The sequence below is a fragment of the Neovison vison genome, chromosome 9, assembly GCF_020171115.1.
Source record: "Neovison vison isolate M4711 chromosome 9, ASM_NN_V1, whole genome shotgun sequence".
Taxonomy (NCBI): domain Eukaryota; kingdom Metazoa; phylum Chordata; class Mammalia; order Carnivora; family Mustelidae; genus Neogale; species Neogale vison.
Window position 1 is genome coordinate 63,469,857 of NC_058099.1, and position 19,967 is coordinate 63,489,823.

Here is a 19,967-nt window from a genome sequence, read left to right on the forward strand (position 1 = left end):
CACCCGTTCACACGCTCCCAAGGAGAAGGTATGGGGAAGGCGCAATACCCGCTTCGGGAGTAGAGAGGAGACGGTGGCTTTGGTGTTGGCAAACAGAAGTGATGCTGGAAAGTATGCACTCTGAGGAACACCCCTTGTGGAAGACTAGTGTCAACGACTCGCTCTGAGGTGACACGGAACCCTGGCTTCTAAAGGGTACAGGATGGGACAACTAGGACAAGGGTGTTGCTCCACTCTGAGAAAGGAGTCTTGGCACAAGGCTCTTGTGTTCTGTGTACACCTGAACGCCAGAGCAAAAGGAATGTCCCTGGTTATGCCAGGTGTTGGTAGTCTACACAGAGTGCATTCCTGTGCGACGCACGCTGCTACAGGGTCGTGGCTGTGTCTGCTGTCATTAGAAAGGCACTGTGAACCCAGGACGCGAGTCTTGTGCCCCGGAATGCAAGGCCCAAGAGGCAGCAAATCTCTTGCAAGTCTTCTTCCCTCATGCAGGAGAGCAAACTTCTAAAGCTTTGCTGTGGATGCAGCAGCAAAGTGCTGTTCGCCCCAAGCAGAAAACCTCTGGAAAAGCTCAGCATTCACTGGGAAATCAATGTCAGTGCTGTGGCCAAGCCAGGCTTGTCTCAGAATAGTCTCCACAGTCTGGAGGGTGAAACCCGCATACAGCGAAACCCTCTTTACCCAGACTTTCCTTCTGCTCGAGAGATAAGCATGGTTGTGCTTATGGAAAGAGCAATAAGGAGAGGGACTCATCCGTTCACACGCTCCCAAGGAGAAGGTATGGGGAAGGCGCAATACCCGCTTCGGGAGTAGAGAGAAGACGTTGGCTTTGGTGTTGGCAAACACAAGTGATGCTGGAACGTATGCGCTCTGAGGAACACCCCTTGTGGAAGACTAGTGTCATCGACTCCCTCTGAGGTGACACAGAACCCTGGATTCTTAAGGGTACAGGAAGGGACAACTAGGACAAGGGTGCTGCTCCACTCTGAGAAAGGAGTCTAGGCACAAGGCTCTTGTGTTCTGTGTACACCTGAACGCCAGAGCAAAAGAACAGTCCCTGGTTATGCCAGGTGTTGGTAGTCTACACAGAGTGCATTCCTGTGCGACGCACGCTGCTACAGGGTCGTGGCTGTGTCTGCTGTCATTTGAAAGGCACTGTGAACCCAGGACGCGAGTCTTGTGCCCCGGAATGCAAGGCCCAAGAGGCAGCAACTCTCTTGCAATTCTTCTTCCCTCATGCAGGAGAGCAAACTTCTAAAGCTTTGCTGTGGATGCAGCAGCAAAGTGCTGTTCGTCCCAAGCAGAAAACCTCTGGAAAAGCTCAGCATTCACTGGGAAATCAATGTCAGTTCTGTGGCCAAGCCAGGCTTGTCTCAGCATAGTCTCCACCGTCTGAAGGGTGAAACCCGCATACAGCGAAACCCTCTTTACCCAGACTTTCCTTCTGCTCGAGAGATAAGCATGGTTGTGCTTATGGAAAGAGCCATAAGGAGAGGGACTCACCCGTTCACACGCTCCCAAGGAGAAGGTATGGGGAAGGCGCAATACTCGCTTCGGGAGTAGAGAGGAGACTTTGGCTTTGGTGTTGGCAAACAGAAGTGATGCTGGAAAGTATGCGCTCTGAGGAACACCCCTTGGGGGAAAACTAGTGTCATCGACTCCCTCTGAGGTGACACAGAACCCTGGCTTCTTAAGGGTACATGACGGGACAACTAGGACAAGGGTGCTGCTCCACTCTGAGAAAGGAGTCTTGGCACAAGGCTCTTGTGTTCTGTGTACACCTGAACGCCAGAGCAAAAGAACAGTCCCTGGTTATGCCAGGTGTTGGTAGGCTACACAGATTGCATTCCTGTGCGACGCACGCTGCTACAGGGTCGTGGCTGTGTCTGCTGTCATTTGAAAGGCACTGTGAACCCAGGACGCGAGTCTTGTGCCCCGGAATGCAGGGCCCAGGAGGCAGCAACTCTCTTGCAAGTCTTCTTCCCTCATGCAGGAGAGTAAACTTCTAAAGCTTTGCTGTGGATGCAGCAGCAAAGTGCTGTTCGCCCCAAGCAGAAAACCTCTGGAAAAGCTCAGCATTCACTGGGAAATCAAAGTCAGTTCTGTGGCCAAGCCAGGCTTGTCTCAGCATAGTCTCCACAGTCTGGAGGGTGAAACCCGCATACAGCGAAACCCTCTTTACCCAGACTTTCCTTCTGCTCGAGAGATAAGCATGGTTGTGCTTATGGAAAGGGCTATAAGGAGAGGGACTCACCCGTTCACACGTTCCCAAGGAGAATGTATGAGGAAGGCGCAATACCCGCTTCGGGAGTAGAGAGGAGACGGTGGCTTTGGTGTTGGCAAACAGAAGTGATGCTGGAAAGTATGCGCTCTGAGGAACACCCCTTGTGGAAGACTATTGTCTACGACTCCCTCTGAGGTGACACAGAACACTGGCTTCTAAAGGGTACAGGAGGGGACAACTAAGACAAGGGTGCTGCTCCACTATGAGAAAGGTGTCTTGGCACAAGGCTCTTGTGTTCTGTGTACACCTGAACGCCAGAGCAAAAGGACAGACCCTGGTTATGCCAGGTGTTGGTAGTCTACACAGAGTGCATTCCTGTGCGACGCATGCTGCTACAGGGTCGTGGCTGTGTCTGCTGTCATTTGAAAGGCACTGTGAACCCAGGACGCGAGTCTTGTGCCCCGGAATGCAAGGCCCAAGAGGCAGCAACTCTCTTGCAAGTCTTCTTCCCTCATGCAGGAGAGCAAACTTCTAAAGCTTTGCTGTGGATGCAGCAGCAAAGTGCTCTTCGCCCCAAGCAGAAAACCTCTGGAAAAGCTCAGCATTCACCGGGAAATCAATGTCAGTTCTGTGGCCAAGCCAGGCTTGTCTCAGCATAGTCTCCACAGTCTGGAGGGTGAAACCCGCATACAGCGAAACCCTCTTTACCCAGACTTTCCTTCTGCTCGAGAGATAAGCATGGTTGTGCTTATGGAAAGAGCAATAAGGAGAGGGACTCACACGTTCACACGCTCCCAAGGAGAAGATATTGGGAAGGCGCAATACCCGCTTCGGGAGAAGAGAGGAGACGTTGGCTTTGGTGTTGGCAAACAGAAGTGATGCTGGAAAGTATGCGCTCTGAGGAACACCCCTTGGGGGAAAACTAGTGTCATCGACTCCCTCTGAGGTGACACAGAACCCTGGCTTCTTAAGGGTACATGACGGGACAACTAGGACAAGGGTGCTGCTCCACTCTGAGAAAGGAGTCTTGGCACAAGGCTCTTGTGTTCTGTGTACACCTGAACGCCAGAGCAAAAGGACAGACCCTCGTTATGCCAGGTGTTGGTAGGCTACACAGAGTGCATTCCTGTGCGACGCACGCTGCTACAGGGTCGTGGCTGTGTCTGCTGTCATTTGAAAGGCACTGTGAACCCATGACGCGAGTCTTGTGCCCCGGAATGCAGGGCCCAGGAGGCAGCAACTCTCTTGCAAGTCTTCTTCCCTCATGCAGGAGAGTAAACTTCTAAAGCTTTGCTGTGGATGCAGCAGCAAAGTGCTGTTCGCCCCAAGCAGAAAACCTCTGGAAAAGCTCAGCATTCACTGGGAAATCAAAGTCAGTTCTGTGGCCAAGCCAGGCTTGTCTCAGCATAGTCTCCACAGTCTGGAGGGTGAAACCCGCATACAGCGAAACCCTCTTTACCCAGACTTTCCTTCTGCTCGAGAGATAAGCATGGTTGTGCTTATGGAAAGGGCTATAAGGAGAGGGACTCACCCGTTCACACGTTCCCATGGAGAATGTATGAGGAAGGCGCAATACCCGCTTCGGGAGTAGAGAGGAGACGGTGGCTTTGGTGTTGGCAAACAGAAGTGATGCTGGAAAGTATGCGCTCTGAGGAACACCCCTTGTGGAAGACTATTGTCTACGACTCCCTCTGAGGTGACACAGAACACTGGCTTCTAAAGGGTACAGGAGGGGACTTCTAAGACAAGGGTGCTGCTCCACTATGAGAAAGGTGTCTTGGCACAAGGCTCTTGTGTTCTGTGTACACCTGAACGCCAGAGCAAAAGGACAGACCCTGGTTATGCCAGGTGTTGGTAGTCTACACAGAGTGCATTCCTGTGCGACGCACGCTGCAACAGGGTCGTGGCTGTGTCTGCTGTCATTAGAAAGGCACTGTGAACCCAGGACGCGAGTCTTGTGCCCCGGAATGCAAGGCCCAAGAGGCAGCAAATCTCTTGCAAGTCTTCTTCCCTCATGCAGGAGAGCAAACTTCTAAAGCTTTGCTGTGGATGCAGCAGCAAAGTGCTGTTCGCCCCAAGCAGAAAACCTCTGGAAAAGCTCAGCATTCACTGGGAAATCAATGTCAGTGCTGTGGCCAAGCCAGGCTTGTCTCAGAATAGTCTCCACAGTCTGGAGGGTGAAACCCGCATACAGCGAAACCCTCTTTACCCAGACTTTCCTTCTGCTCGAGAGATAAGCATGGTTGTGCTTATGGAAAGAGCAATAAGGAGAGGGACTCATCCGTTCACACGCTCCCAAGGAGAAGGTATGGGGAAGGCGCAATACCCGCTTCGGGAGTAGAGAGAAGACGTTGGCTTTGGTGTTGGCAAACACAAGTGATGCTGGAACGTATGCGCTCTGAGGAACACCCCTTGTGGAAGACTAGTGTCATCGACTCCCTCTGAGGTGACACAGAACCCTGGATTCTTAAGGGTACAGGAAGGGACAACTAGGACAAGGGTGCTGCTCCACTCTGAGAAAGGAGTCTAGGCACAAGGCTCTTGTGTTCTGTGTACACCTGAACGCCAGAGCAAAAGAACAGTCCCTGGTTATGCCAGGTGTTGTTAGTCTACACAGAGTGCATTCCTGTGCGACGCACGCTGCTACAGGGTCGTGGCTGTGTCTGCTGTCATTTGAAAGGCACTGTGAACCCAGGACGCGAGTCTTGTGCCCCGGAATGCAAGGCCCAAGAGGCAGCAACTCTCTTGCAAGTCTTCTTCCCTCATGCAGGAGAGCAAACTTCTAAAGCTTTGCTGTGGATGCAGCAGCAAAGTGCTGTTCGCCCCAAGCAGAAAACCTCTGGAAAAGCTCAGCATTCACCGGGAAATCAATGTCAGTTCTGTGGCCAAGCCAGGCTTGTCTCAGCATAGTCTCCACAGTCTGGAGGGTGAAACCCGCATACAGCGAAACCCTCTTTACCCAGACTTTCCTTCTGCTCGAGAGATAAGCATGGTTGTGCTTATGGAAAGAGCAATAAGGAGAGGGACTCACCCGTTCACACGCTCCCAAGGAGAAGGTATGGGGAAGGCGCAATACCCGCTTCGGGAGAAGAGAGGAGACGTTGGCTTTTGTGTTGGCAAACAGAAGTGATGCTGGAAAGTATGCGCTCTGAGGAACACCCCTTAGGGGAAAACTAGTGTCATCGACTCCCTCTGAGGTGACACAGAACCCTGGATTCTTAAGGGTACATGACGGGACAACTAGGACAAGGGTGCTGCTCCACTCTGAGAAAGGTGTCTTGGCACAAGGCTCTTGTGTTCTGTGTACACCTGAACGCCAGAGCAAAAGGACAGACCCTGGTTATGCCAGGTGTTGGTAGTCTACACAGAGTGCATTCCTGTGAGACGCAGGCTGCAACAGGGTCGTGGCTGTGTCTGCTGTCATTAGAAAGGCACTGTGAACCCAGGACGCGAGTCTTGTGCCCCGGAATGGAAGGCCCAAGAGGCAGCAACTCTCTTGCAAGTCTTCTTCCCTCATGCAGGAGAGCAAACTTCTAAAGCTTTGCTGTGGATGCAGCAGCAAAGTGCTGTTCGCCCCAAGCAGAAAACCTCTGGAAAAGCTCAGCATTCACTGGGAAATCAATGTCAGTTCTGTGGCCAAGCCAGGCTTGTCTCAGCATAGTCTCCACAGTCTGAAGGGTGAAACCCGCATACAGCGAAACCCTCTTTACCCAGACTTTCCTTCTGCTCGAGAGATAAGCATGGTTGTGCTTATGGAAAGAGCAATAAGGAGAGGGACTCACCCGTTCACACGCTCCCAAGGAGAAGGTATGGGGAAGGCGCAATAACCGCTTCGGGAGTAGAGATGAGACTTTGGCTTTGGTGTTGGCAAACAGAAGTGATGCTGGAAAGTATGCGCTCTGAGGAACACCCCTTGTGGAAGACTAGTGTCAACGACTCCCTCTGAAGTGACACAGAACCCTGGCTTCTAAAGGGTAAAGGAGGGGACAACTAGGACAAGGGTGCTGCTCCACTCTGAGAAAGGAGTCTTGGCACAAGGCTCTTGTGTTCTGTGTACACCTGAACGCCAGAGCAAAAGGACAGACCCTGGTTATGCCAGGTGATGGTAGTCTACACAGAGTGCATTCCTGTGCGACGCACGCTGCTACAGGGTCGTGGCTGTGTCTGCTGTAATTTGAAAGGCACTGTGAACCCAGGACGCGAGTCTTGTGCCCCGGAATGCAGGGCCCATGAGGCAGCAACTCTCTTGCAAGTCTTCTTCCCAAATGCAGGAGAGCAAACTTCTAAAGCTTTGCTGTGGATGCAGCAGCAAAGTGCTGTTCGCCCCAAGCAGAAAACCTCTGGAAAAGCTCAGCATTCACTGGGAAATCAGTGTCAGTTCTGTGGCCAAGCCAGGCTTGTCTCAGCATAGTCTCCACAGTCTGGAGGGTGAAACCCGCATACAGCGAAACCCTCTTTACCCAGACTTTCCTTCTGCTCGAGAGATAAGCATGGTTTGCTTATGGAAAGAGCAATAAGGAGAGGGACTCACCCGTTCACACGTTCCCAAGGAGAAGGTATGAGGAAGGCGCAATACCCGCTTCGGGAGTAGAGAGGAGACGGTGGCTTTGGTGTTGGCAAACAGAAGTGATGCTGGAAAGTATGCGCTCTGAGGAACACCCCTTGTGGAAGACTAGTGTCAACGACTCCCTCTGAGGTGAAACAGAACCCTGGCTTCTAAAGGGTACAGGAGGGGACAACTAGGACAAGGGTGTTGCTCCACTCTGAGAAAGGAGTCTTGGCACAAGGCTCTTGTGTTCTGTGTACACCTGAACGCCAGAGCAAAAGGAATGTCCCTGGTTATGCCAGGTGTTGGTAGTCTACACAGAGTGCATTCCTGTGCGACGCACGCTGCTACAGGGTCGTGGCTGTGTATGCTCTCATTTGAAAGGCACTGTGAACCCAGGACGCGAGTCTTGTGCCCCGGAATGCAAGGCCCAAGAGGCAGCAACACTCTTGCAAGTCTTCTTCCCTCATGCAGGAGAGCAAACTTCTAAAGCTTTGCTGTGGATGCAGCAGCAAAGTGCTGTTCGCCCCAAGCAGAAAACCTCTGGAAAAGCTCAGCATTCACTGGGAAATCAAAGTCAGTTCGGTGGCCAAGCCAGGCTTGTCTCAGCATAGTCTCCACAGTCTGGAGGGTGAAACCCGCATACAGCGAAACCCTCTTTGCCCAGACATTCCTTCTGCTCGAGAGATAAGCATGGTTGTGCTTATGGAAAGAGCAATAAGGAGAGGGACTCACCCGTTCACACGCTCCCAAGGAGAAGGTATGGGGAAGGCGCAATACCCGCTTCGGGAGTAGAGAGGAGACGGTGGCTTTGGTGTTGGCAAACAGAAGTGATGCTGGAAAGTATGCACTCTGAGGAACACCCCTTGTGGAAGACTAGTGTCAACGACTCGCTCTGAGGTGACACGGAACCCTGGCTTCTAAAGGGTACAGGAGGGGACAACTAGGACAAGGGTGTTGCTCCACTCTGAGAAAGGAGTCTTGGCACAAGGCTCTTGTGTTCTGTGTACACCTGAACGCCAGAGCAAAAGGAATGTCCCTGGTTATGCCAGGTGTTGGTAGTCTACACAGAGTGCATTCCTGTGCGACGCACGCTGCTACAGGGTCGTGGCTGTGTCTGCTGTCATTAGAAAGGCACTGTGAACCCAGGACGCGAGTCTTGTGCCCCGGAATGGAAGGCCCAAGAGGCAGCAACTCTCTTGCAATTCTTCTTCCCTCATGCAGGAGAGCAAACTTCTAAAGCTTTGCTGTGGATGCAGCAGCAAAGTGCTGTTCGTCCCAAGCAGAAAACCTCTGGAAAAGCTCAGCATTCACTGGGAAATCAATGTCAGTTCTGTGGCCAAGCCAGGCTTGTCTCAGCATAGTCTCCACCGTCTGAAGGGTGAAACCCGCATACAGCGAAACCCTCTTTACCCAGACTTTCCTTCTGCTCGAGAGATAAGCATGGTTGTGCTTATGGAAAGAGCCATAAGGAGAGGGACTCACCCGTTCACACGCTCCCAAGGAGAAGGTATGGGGAAGGCGCAATACCCGCTTCGGGAGTAGAGAGGAGACTTTGGCTTTGGTGTTGGCAAACAGAAGTGATGCTGGAAAGTATGCGCTCTGAGGAACACCCCTTGGGGGAAAACTAGTGTCATCGACTCCCTCTGAGGTGACACAGAACCCTGGCTTCTTAAGGGTACATGACGGGACAACTAGGACAAGGGTGCTGCTCCACTCTGAGAAAGGAGTCTTGGCACAAGGCTCTTGTGTTCTGTGTACACCTGAACGCCAGAGCAAAAGAACAGTCCCTGGTTATGCCAGGTGTTGGTAGGCTACACAGAGTGCATTCCTGTGCGACGCACGCTGCTACAGGGTCGTGGCTGTGTCTGCTGTCATTTGAAAGGCACTGTGAACCCAGGACGCGAGTCTTGTGCCCCGGAATGCAGGGCCCAGGAGGCAGCAACTCTCTTGCAAGTCTTCTTCCCTCATGCAGGAGAGTAAACTTCTAAAGCTTTGCTGTGGATGCAGCAGCAAAGTGCTGTTCGCCCCAAGCAGAAAACCTCTGGAAAAGCTCAGCATTCACTGGGAAATCAAAGTCAGTTCTGTGGCCAAGCCAGGCTTGTCTCAGCATAGTCTCCACAGTCTGGAGGGTGAAACCCGCATACAGCGAAACCCTCTTTACCCAGACTTTCCTTCTGCTCGAGAGATAAGCATGGTTGTGCTTATGGAAAGGGCTATAAGGAGAGGGACTCACCCGTTCACACGTTCCCAAGGAGAATGTATGAGGAAGGCGCAATACCCGCTTCGGGAGTAGAGAGGAGACGGTGGCTTTGGTGTTGGCAAACAGAAGTGATGCTGGAAAGTATGCGCTCTGAGGAACACCCCTTGTGGAAGACTATTGTCTACGACTCCCTCTGAGGTGACACAGAACACTGGCTTCTAAAGGGTACAGGAGGGGACAACTAAGACAAGGGTGCTGCTCCACTATGAGAAAGGTGTCTTGGCACAAGGCTCTTGTGTTCTGTGTACACCTGAACGCCAGAGCAAAAGGACAGACCCTGGTTATGCCAGGTGTTGGTAGTCTACACAGAGTGCATTCCTGTGCGACGCACGCTGCAACAGGGTCGTGGCTGTGTCTGCTGTCATTAGAAAGGCACTGTGAACCCAGGACGCGAGTCTTGTGCCCCGGAATGCAAGGCCCAAGAGGCAGCAAATCTCTTGCAAGTCTTCTTCCCTCATGCAGGAGAGCAAACTTCTAAAGCTTTGCTGTGGATGCAGCAGCAAAGTGCTGTTCGCCCCAAGCAGAAAACCTCTGGAAAAGCTCAGCATTCACTGGGAAATCAATGTCAGTGCTGTGGCCAAGCCAGGCTTGTCTCAGAATAGTCTCCACAGTCTGGAGGGTGAAACCCGCATACAGCGAAACCCTCTTTACCCAGACTTTCCTTCTGCTCGAGAGATAAGCATGGTTGTGCTTATGGAAAGAGCAATAAGGAGAGGGACTCATCCGTTCACACGCTCCCAAGGAGAAGGTATGGGGAAGGCTCAATACCCGCTTCGGGAGTAGAGAGAAGACGTTGGCTTTGGTGTTGGCAAACACAAGTGATGCTGGAACGTATGCGCTCTGAGGAACACCCCTTGTGGAAGACTAGTGTCATCGACTCCCTCTGAGGTGACACAGAACCCTGGATTCTTAAGGGTACAGGAAGGGACAACTAGGACAAGGGTGCTGCTCCACTCTGAGAAAGGAGTCTAGGCACAAGGCTCTTGTGTTCTGTGTACACCTGAACGCCAGAGCAAAAGAACAGTCCCTGGTTATGCCAGGTGTTGGTAGTCTACACAGAGTGCATTCCTGTGCGACGCACGCTGCTACAGGGTCGTGGCTGTGTCTGCTGTCATTTGAAAGGCACTGTGAACCCAGGACGCGAGTCTTGTGCCCCGGAATGCAAGGCCCAAGAGGCAGCAACTCTCTTGCAAGTCTTCTTCCCTCATGCAGGAGAGCAAACTTCTAAAGCTTTGCTGTGGATGCAGCAGCAAAGTGCTGTTCGCCCCAAGCAGAAAACCTCTGGAAAAGCTCAGCATTCACCGGGAAATCAATGTCAGTTCTGTGGCCAAGCCAGGCTTGTCTCAGCATAGTCTCCACAGTCTGGAGGGTGAAACCCGCATACAGCGAAACCCTCTTTACCCAGACTTTCCTTCTGCTCGAGAGATAAGCATGGTTGTGCTTATGGAAAGAGCAATAAGGAGAGGGACTCACCCGTTCACACGCTCCCAAGGAGAAGGTATGGGGAAGGCGCAATACCCGCTTCGGGAGAAGAGAGGAGACGTTGGCTTTTGTGTTGGCAAACAGAAGTGATGCTGGAAAGTATGCGCTCTGAGGAACACCCCTTAGGGGAAAACTAGTGTCATCGACTCCCTCTGAGGTGACACAGAACCCTGGATTCTTAAGGGTACATGACGGGACAACTAGGACAAGGGTGCTGCTCCACTCTGAGAAAGGTGTCTTGGACAAGGCTCTTGTGTTCTGTGTACACCTGAACGCCAGAGCAAAAGGACAGACCCTGGTTATGCCAGGTGTTGGTAGTCTACACAGAGTGCATTCCTGTGAGACGCAGGCTGCAACAGGGTCGTGGCTGTGTCTGCTGTCATTAGAAAGGCACTGTGAACCCAGGACGCGAGTCTTGTGCCCCGGAATGGAAGGCCCAAGAGGCAGCAACTCTCTTGCAAGTCTTCTTCCCTCATGCAGGAGAGCAAACTTCTAAAGCTTTGCTGTGGATGCAGCAGCAAAGTGCTGTTCGCCCCAAGCAGAAAACCTCTGGAAAAGCTCAGCATTCACTGGGAAATCAATGTCAGTTCTGTGGCCAAGCCAGGCTTGTCTCAGCATAGTCTCCACAGTCTGAAGGGTGAAACCCGCATACAGCGAAACCCTCTTTACCCAGACTTTCCTTCTGCTCGAGAGATAAGCATGGTTGTGCTTATGGAAAGAGCAATAAGGAGAGGGACTCACCCGTTCACACGCTCCCAAGGAGAAGGTATGGGGAAGGCGCAATAACCGCTTCGGGAGTAGAGATGAGACTTTGGCTTTGGTGTTGGCAAACAGAAGTGATGCTGGAAAGTATGCGCTCTGAGGAACACCCCTTGTGGAAGACTAGTGTCAACGACTCCCTCTGAAGTGACACAGAACCCTGGCTTCTAAAGGGTAAAGGAGGGGACAACTAGGACAAGGGTGCTGCTCCACTCTGAGAAAGGAGTCTTGGCACAAGGCTCTTGTGTTCTGTGTACACCTGAACGCCAGAGCAAAAGGACAGACCCTGGTTATGCCAGGTGATGGTAGTCTACACAGAGTGCATTCCTGTGCGACGCACGCTGCTACAGGGTCGTGGCTGTGTCTGCTGTAATTTGAAAGGCACTGTGAACCCAGGACGCGAGTCTGGTGCCCCGGAATGCAGGGCCCATGAGGCAGCAACTCTCTTGCAAGTCTTCTTCCCAAATGCAGGAGAGCAAACTTCTAAAGCTTTGCTGTGGATGCAGCAGCAAAGTGCTGTTCGCCCCAAGCAGAAAACCTCTGGAAAAGCTCAGCATTCACTGGGAAATCAGTGTCAGTTCTGTGGCCAAGCCAGGCTTGTCTCAGCATAGTCTCCACAGTCTGGAGGGTGAAACCCGCATACAGCGAAACCCTCTTTACCCAGACTTTCCTTCTGCTCGAGAGATAAGCATGGTTTGCTTATGGAAAGAGCAATAAGGAGAGGGACTCACCCGTTCACACGTTCCCAAGGAGAAGTTATGAGGAAGGCGCAATACCCGCTTCGGGAGTAGAGAGGAGACGGTGGCTTTGGTGTTGGCAAACAGAAGTGATGCTGGAAAGTATGCGCTCTGAGGAACACCCCTTGTGGAAGACTAGTGCAACGACTCCCTCTGAGGTGAAACAGAACCCTGGCTTCTAAAGGGTACAGGAGGGGAAAACTAGGACAAGGGTGTTGCTCCACTCTGAGAAAGGAGTCTTGGCACAAGGCTCTTGTGTTCTGTGTACACCTGAACGCCAGAGCAAAAGGAATGTCCCTGGTTATGCCAGGTGTTGGTAGTCTACACAGAGTGCATTCCTGTGCGACGCACGCTGCTACAGGGTCGTGGCTGTGTCTGCTCTCATTTGAAAGGCACTGTGAACCCAGGACGCGAGTCTTGTGCCCCGGAATGCAAGGCCCAAGAGGCAGCAACTCTCTTGCAAGTCTTCTTCCCTCATGCAGGAGAGCAAACTTCTAAAGCTTTGCTGTGGATTCAGCAGCAAAGTGCTGTTCGCCCCAAGCAGAAAACCTCTGGAAAAGCTCAGCATTCACTGGGAAATCAAAGTCAGTTCGGTGGCCAAGCCAGGCTTGTCTCAGCATAGTCTCCACAGTCTGGAGGGTGAAACCCGCATACAGCGAAACCCTCTTTGCCCAGACATTCCTTCTGCTCGAGAGATAAGCATGGTTGTGCTTATGGAAAGAGCCATAAGGAGAGGGACTCACCCGTTCACACGCTCCCAAGGAGAAGGTATGGGGAAGGCGCAATACCCGCTTCGGGAGTAGAGAGGAGACTTTGGCTTTGGTGTTGGCAAACAGAAGTGATGCTGGAAAGTATGCGCTCTGAGGAACACCCCTTGTGGAAGACTAGTGTCAACTACTCCCTCTGAAGTGACACAGAACCCTGGCTTCTAAAGGGTACAGGAGGGGACAACTAGGACAAGGGTGCTGCTCCACTCTGAGAAAGGAGTCTTGGCACAAGGCTCTTGTGTTCTGTGTACACGTGAACGCCAGAGCAAAAGGACAGACCCTGGTTATGCCAGGTGATGGTAGTCTACACAGAGTGCATTCCTGTGCGACGCACGCTGCTACAGGGTCGTGGCTGTGTCTGCTGTCATTTGAAAGGCACTGTGAACCCAGGACGCGAGTCTTGTGCCCCGGAATGCAGGGCCCATGAGGCAGCAACTCTCTTGCAAGCCTCTTCCCTCATGCAGGAGAGCAAACTTCTAAAGCTTTGCTGTGGATGCAGCAGCAAAGTGCTGTTCGCCCCAAGCAGAAAACCTCTGGAAAAGCTCAGCATTCACTGGGAAATCAGTGTCAGTTCTGTGGCCAAGCCAGGCTTGTCTCAGCATAGTCTCCACAGTCTGGAGGGTGAAACCCGCATACAGCGAAACCCTCTTTACCCAGACTTTCCTTCTGCTCGAGAGATAAGCATGGTTGTGCTTATGGAAAGAGCAATAAGGAGAGGGACTCACCCGTTCACACGTTCCCAAGGAGAAGGTATGAGGAAGGCGCAATACCCGCTTCGGGAGTAGAGAGGAGACGGTGGCTTTGGTGTTGGCAAACAGAAGTGATGCTGGAAAGTATGCGCTCTGAGGAACACCCCTTGTGGAAGACTAGTGTCAACGACTCCCTCTGAGGTGAAACAGAACCCTGGCTTCTAAAGGGTACAGGAGGGGACAACTAGGACAAGGGTGTTGCTCCACTCTGAGAAAGGAGTCTTGGCACAAGGCTCTTGTGTTCTGTGTACACCTGAACGCCAGAGCAAAAGGAAAGTCCCTGGTTATGCCAGGTGTTGGTAGTCTACACAGAGTGCATTCCTGTGTGACGCACGTTGCTACAGGGTCGTGGCTGTGTCTGCTCTCATTTGAAAGGCACTGTGAACCCAGGACGCGAGTCTTGTGCCCCGGAATGCAAGGCCCAAGAGGCAGGAACTCTCTTGCAATTCTTCTTCCCTCATGCAGGAGAGCAAACTTCTAAAGCTTTGCTGTGGATGCAGCAGCAAAGTGCTGTTCGCCCCAAGCAGAAAACCTCTGGAAAAGCTCAGCATTCACTGGGAAATCAAAGTCAGTTCGGTGGCCAAGCCAGGCTTGTCTCAGCATAGTCTCCACAGTCTGGAGGGTGAAACCCGCATACAGCGAAACCCTCTTTGCCCAGACATTCCTTCTGCTCGAGAGATAAGCATGGTTGTGCTTATGGAAAGAGCAATAAGGAGAGGGACTCACCCGTTCACACGCTCCCAAGGAGAAGGTATGGGGAAGGCGCAATACCCGCTTCGGGAGTAGAGAGGAGACGGTGGCTTTGGTGTTGGCAAACAGAAGTGATGCTGGAAAGTATGCACTCTGAGGAACACCCCTTGTGGAAGACTAGTGTCAACGACTCGCTCTGAGGTGACACGGAAACCTGGCTTCTAAAGGGTACAGGAGGGGACAACTAGGACAAGGGTGTTGCTCCACTCTGAGAAAGGAGTCTTGGCACAAGGCTCTTGTGTTCTGTGTACACCTGAACGCCAGAGCAAAAGGAATGTCCCTGGTTATGCCAGGTGTTGGTAGTCTACACAGAGTGCATTCCTGTGCGACGCACGCTGCTACAGGGTCGTGGCTGTGTCTGCTGTCATTAGAAAGGCACTGTGAACCCAGGACGCGAGTCTTGTGCCCCGGAATGGAAGGCCCAAGAGGCAGCAACTCTCTTGCAATTCTTCTTCCCTCATGCAGGAGAGCAAACTTCTAAAGCTTTGCTGTGGATGCAGCAGCAAAGTGCTGTTCGTCCCAAGCAGAAAAGCTCTGGAAAAGCTCAGCATTCACTGGGAAATCAATGTCAGTTCTGTGGCCAAGCCAGGCTTGTCTCAGCATAGTCTCCACCGTCTGAAGGGTGAAACCCGCATACAGCGAAACCCTCTTTACCCAGACTTTCCTTCTGCTCGAGAGATAAGCATGGTTGTGCTTATGGAAAGAGCCATAAGGAGAGGGACTCACCCGTTCACACGCTCCCAAGGAGAAGGTATGGGGAAGGCTCAATACCCGCTTCGGGAGTAGAGAGGAGACGGTGGCTTTGGTGTTGGCAAACAGAAGTGATGCTGGAAAGTATGCGCTCTGAGGAACACCCCTTGGGGGAAAACTAGTGTCATCGACTCCCTCTGAGGTGACACAGAACCCTGGCTTCTTAAGGGTACATGACGGGACAACTAGGACAAGGGTGCTGCTCCACTCTGAGAAAGGAGTCTTGGCACAAGGCTCTTGTGTTCTGTGTACACCTGAACGCCAGAGCAAAAGGACAGACCCTGGTTATGCCAGGTGTTGGTAGGCTACACAGAGTGCATTCCTGTGCGACGCACGCTGCTACAGGGTCGTGGCTGTGTCTGCTGTCATTTGAAAGGCACTGTGAACCCAGGACGCGAGTCTTGTGCCCCGGAATGCAGGGCCCAGGAGGCAGCAACTCTCTTGCAAGTCTTCTTCCCTCATGCAGGAGAGTAAACTTCTAAAGCTTTGCTGTGGATGCAGCAGCAAAGTGCTGTTCGCCCCAAGCAGAAAACCTCTGGAAAAGCTCAGCATTCACTGGGAAATCAAAGTCAGTTCTGTGGCCAAGCCAGGCTTGTCTCAGCATAGTCTCCACAGTCTGGAGGGTGAAACCCGCATACAGCGAAACCCTCTTTACCCAGACTTTCCTTCTGCTCGAGAGATAAGCATGGTTGTGCTTAAGGAAAGGGCTATAAGGAGAGGGACTCACACGTTCACACGTTCCCAAGGAGAATGTATGAGGAAGGCGCAATACCCGCTTCGGGAGTAGAGAGGAGACGGTGGCTTTGGTGTTGGCAAACAGAAGTGATGCTGGAAAGTATGCGCTCTGAGGAACACCCCTTGTGGAAGACTATTGTCTACGACTCCCTCTGAGGTGACACAGAACACTGGCTTCTAAAGGGTACAGGAGGGGACAACTAAGACAAGGGTGCTGCTCCACTATGAGAAAGGTGTCTTGGCACAAGGCTCTTGTGTTCTGTGTACACCTGAACGCCAGAGCAAAAGGACAGACCCTGGTTATGCCAGGTGTTGGTAGTCTACACAGAGTGCATTCCTGTGCGACGCACGCTGCAACAGGGTCGTGGCTGTGTCTGCTGTCATTAGAAAGGCACTGTGAACCCAGGACGCGAGTCTTGTGCCCCGGAATGCAAGGCCCAAGAGGCAGCAAATCTCTTGCAAGTCTTCTTCCCTCATGCAGGAGAGCAAACTTCTAAAGCTTTGCTGTGGATGCAGCAGCAAAGTGCTGTTCGCCCCAAGCAGAAAACCTCTGGAAAAGCTCAGCATTCACTGGGAAATCAATGTCAGTGCTGTGGCCAAGCCAGGCTTGTCTCAGAATAGTCTCCACAGTCTGGAGGGTGAAACCCGCATACAGCGAAACCCTCTTTACCCAGACTTTCCTTCTGCTCGAGAGATAAGCATGGTTGTGCTTATGGAAAGAGCAATAAGGAGAGGGACTCATCCGTTCACACGCTCCCAAGGAGAAGGTATGGGGAAGGCGCAATACCCGCTTCGGGAGTAGAGAGAAGACGTTGGCTTTGGTGTTGGCAAACACAAGTGATGCTGGAACGTATGCGCTCTGAGGAACACCCCTTGTGGAAGACTAGTGTCATCGACTCCCTCTGAGGTGACACAGAACCCTGGATTCTTAAGGGTACAGGAAGGGACAACTAGGACAAGGGTGCTGCTCCACTCTGAGAAAGGAGTCTAGGCACAAGGCTCTTGTGTTCTGTGTACACCTGAACGCCAGAGCAAAAGAACAGTCCCTGGTTATGCCAGGTGTTGGTAGTCTACACAGAGTGCATTCCTGTGCGACGCACGCTGCTACAGGGTCGTGGCTGTGTCTGCTGTCATTTGAAAGGCACTGTGAACCCAGGACGCGAGTCTTGTGCCCCGGAATGGAAGGCCCAAGAGGCAGCAACTCTCTTGCAAGTCTTCTTCCCTCATGCAGGAGAGCAAACTTCTAAAGCTTTGCTGTGGATGCAGCAGCAAAGTGCTGTTCGCCCCAAGCAGAAAACCTCTGGAAAAGCTCAGCATTCACCGGGAAATCAATGTCAGTTCTGTGGCCAAGCCAGGCTTGTCTCAGCATAGTCTCCACAGTCTGGAGGGTGAAACCCGCATACAGCGAAACCCTCTTTACCCAGACTTTCCTTCTGCTCGAGAGATAAGCATGGTTGTGCTTATGGAAAGAGCAATAAGGAGAGGGACTCACCCGTTCACACGCTCCCAAGGAGAAGGTATGGGGAAGGCGCAATACCCGCTTCGGGAGAAGAGAGGAGACGTTGGCTTTTGTGTTGGCAAACAGAAGTGATGCTGGAAAGTATGCGCTCTGAGGAACACCCCTTAGGGGAAAACTAGTGTCATCGACTCCCTCTGAGGTGACACAGAACCCTGGATTCTTAAGGGTACATGACGGGACAACTAGGACAAGGGTGCTGCTCCACTCTGAGAAAGGTGTCTTGGCACAAGGCTCTTGTGTTCTGTGTACACCTGAACGCCAGAGCAAAAGGACAGACCCTGGTTATGCCAGGTGTTGGTAGTCTACACAGAGTGCATTCCTGTGAGACGCAGGCTGCAACAGGGTCGTGGCTGTGTCTGCTGTCATTAGAAAGGCACTGTGAACCCAGGACGCGAGTCTTGTGCCCCGGAATGGAAGGCCCAAGAGGCAGCAACTCTCTTGCAAGTCTTCTTCCCTCATGCAGGAGAGCAAACTTCTAAAGCTTTGCTGTGGATGCAGCAGCAAAGTGCTGTTCGCCCCAAGCAGAAAACCTCTGGAAAAGCTCAGCATTCACTGGGAAATCAATGTCAGTTCTGTGGCCAAGCCAGGCTTGTCTCAGCATAGTCTCCACAGTCTGAAGGGTGAAACCCGCATACAGCGAAACCCTCTTTACCCAGACTTTCCTTCTGCTCGAGAGATAAGCATGGTTGTGCTTATGGAAAGAGCAATAAGGAGAGGGACTCACCCGTTCACACGCTCCCAAGGAGAAGGTATGGGGAAGGCGCAATAACCGCTTCGGGAGTAGAGATGAGACTTTGGCTTTGGTGTTGGCAAACAGAAGTGATGCTGGAAAGTATGCGCTCTGAGGAACACCCCTTGTGGAAGACTAGTGTCAACGACTCCCTCTGAAGTGACACAGAACCCTGGCTTCTAAAGGGTAAAGGAGGGGACAACTAGGACAAGGGTGCTGCTCCACTCTGAGAAAGGAGTCTTGGCACAAGGCTCTTGTGTTCTGTGTACACCTGAACGCCAGAGCAAAAGGACAGACCCTGGTTATGCCAGGTGATGGTAGTCTACACAGAGTGCATTCCTGTGCGACGCACGCTGCTACAGGGTCGTGGCTGTGTCTGCTGTAATTTGAAAGGCACTGTGAACCCAGGACGCGAGTCTTGTGCCCCGGAATGCAGGGCCCATGAGGCAGCAACTCTCTTGCAAGTCTTCTTCCCAAATGCAGGAGAGCAAACTTCTAAAGCTTTGCTGTGGATGCAGCAGCAAAGTGCTGTTCGCCCCAAGCAGAAAACCTCTGGAAAAGCTCAGCATTCACTGGGAAATCAGTGTCAGTTCTGTGGCCAAGCCAGGCTTGTCTCAGCATAGTCTCCACAGTCTGGAGGGTGAAACCCGCATACAGCGAAACCCTCTTTACCCAGACTTTCCTTCTGCTCGAGAGATAAGCATGGTTTGCTTATGGAAAGAGCAATAAGGAGAGGGACTCACCCGTTCACACGTTCCCAAGGAGAAGGTATGAGGAAGGCGCAATACCCGCTTCGGGAGTAGAGAGGAGACGGTGGCTTTGGTGTTGGCAAACAGAAGTGATGCTGGAAAGTATGCGCTCTGAGGAACACCCCTTGTGGAAGACTAGTGTCAACGACTCCCTCTGAGGTGAAACAGAACCCTGGCTTCTAAAGGGTACAGGAGGGGAAAACTAGGACAAGGGTGTTGCTCCACTCTGAGAAAGGAGTCTTGGCACAAGGCTCTTGTGTTCTGTGTACACCTGAACGCCAGAGCAAAAGGAATGTCCCTGGTTATGCCAGGTGTTGGTAGTCTACACAGAGTGCATTCCTGTGCGACGCACGCTGCTACAGGGTCGTGGCTGTGTCTGCTCTCATTTGAAAGGCACTGTGAACCCAGGACGCGAGTCTTGTGCCCCGGAATGCAAGGCCCAAGAGGCAGCAACTCTCTTGCAAGTCTTCTTCCCTCATGCAGGAGAGCAAACTTCTAAAGCTTTGCTGTGGATGCAGCAGCAAAGTGCTGTTCGCCCCAAGCAGAAAACCTCTGGAAAAGCTCAGCATTCACTGGGAAATCAAAGTCAGTTCGGTGGCCAAGCCAGGCTTGTCTCAGCATAGTCTCCACAGTCTGGAGGGTGAAACCCGCATACAGCGAAACCCTCTTTGCCCAGACATTCCTTCTGCTCGAGAGATAAGCATGGTTGTGCTTATGGAAAGAGCAATAAGGAGAGGGACTCACCCGTTCACACGCTCCCAAGGAGAAGGTATGGGGAAGGCGCAATACCCGCTTCGGGAGTAGAGAGGAGACGGTGGCTTTGGTGTTGGCAAACAGAAGTGATGCTGGAAAGTATGCACTCTGAGGAACACCCCTTGTGGAAGACTAGTGTCAACGACTCGCTCTGAGGTGACACGGAACCCTGGCTTCTAAAGGGTACAGGAGGGGACAACTAGGACAAGGGTGTTGCTCCACTCTGAGAAAGGAGTCTTGGCACAAGGCTCTTGTGTTCTGTGTACACCTGAACGCCAGAGCAAAAGGAATGTCCCTGGTTATGCCAGGTGTTGGTAGTCTACACAGAGTGCATTCCTGTGCGACGCACGCTGCTACAGGGTCGTGGCTGTGTCTGCTGTCATTAGAAAGGCACTGTGAACCCAGGACGCGAGGCTTGTGCCCCGGAATGGAAGGCCCAAGAGGCAGCAACTCT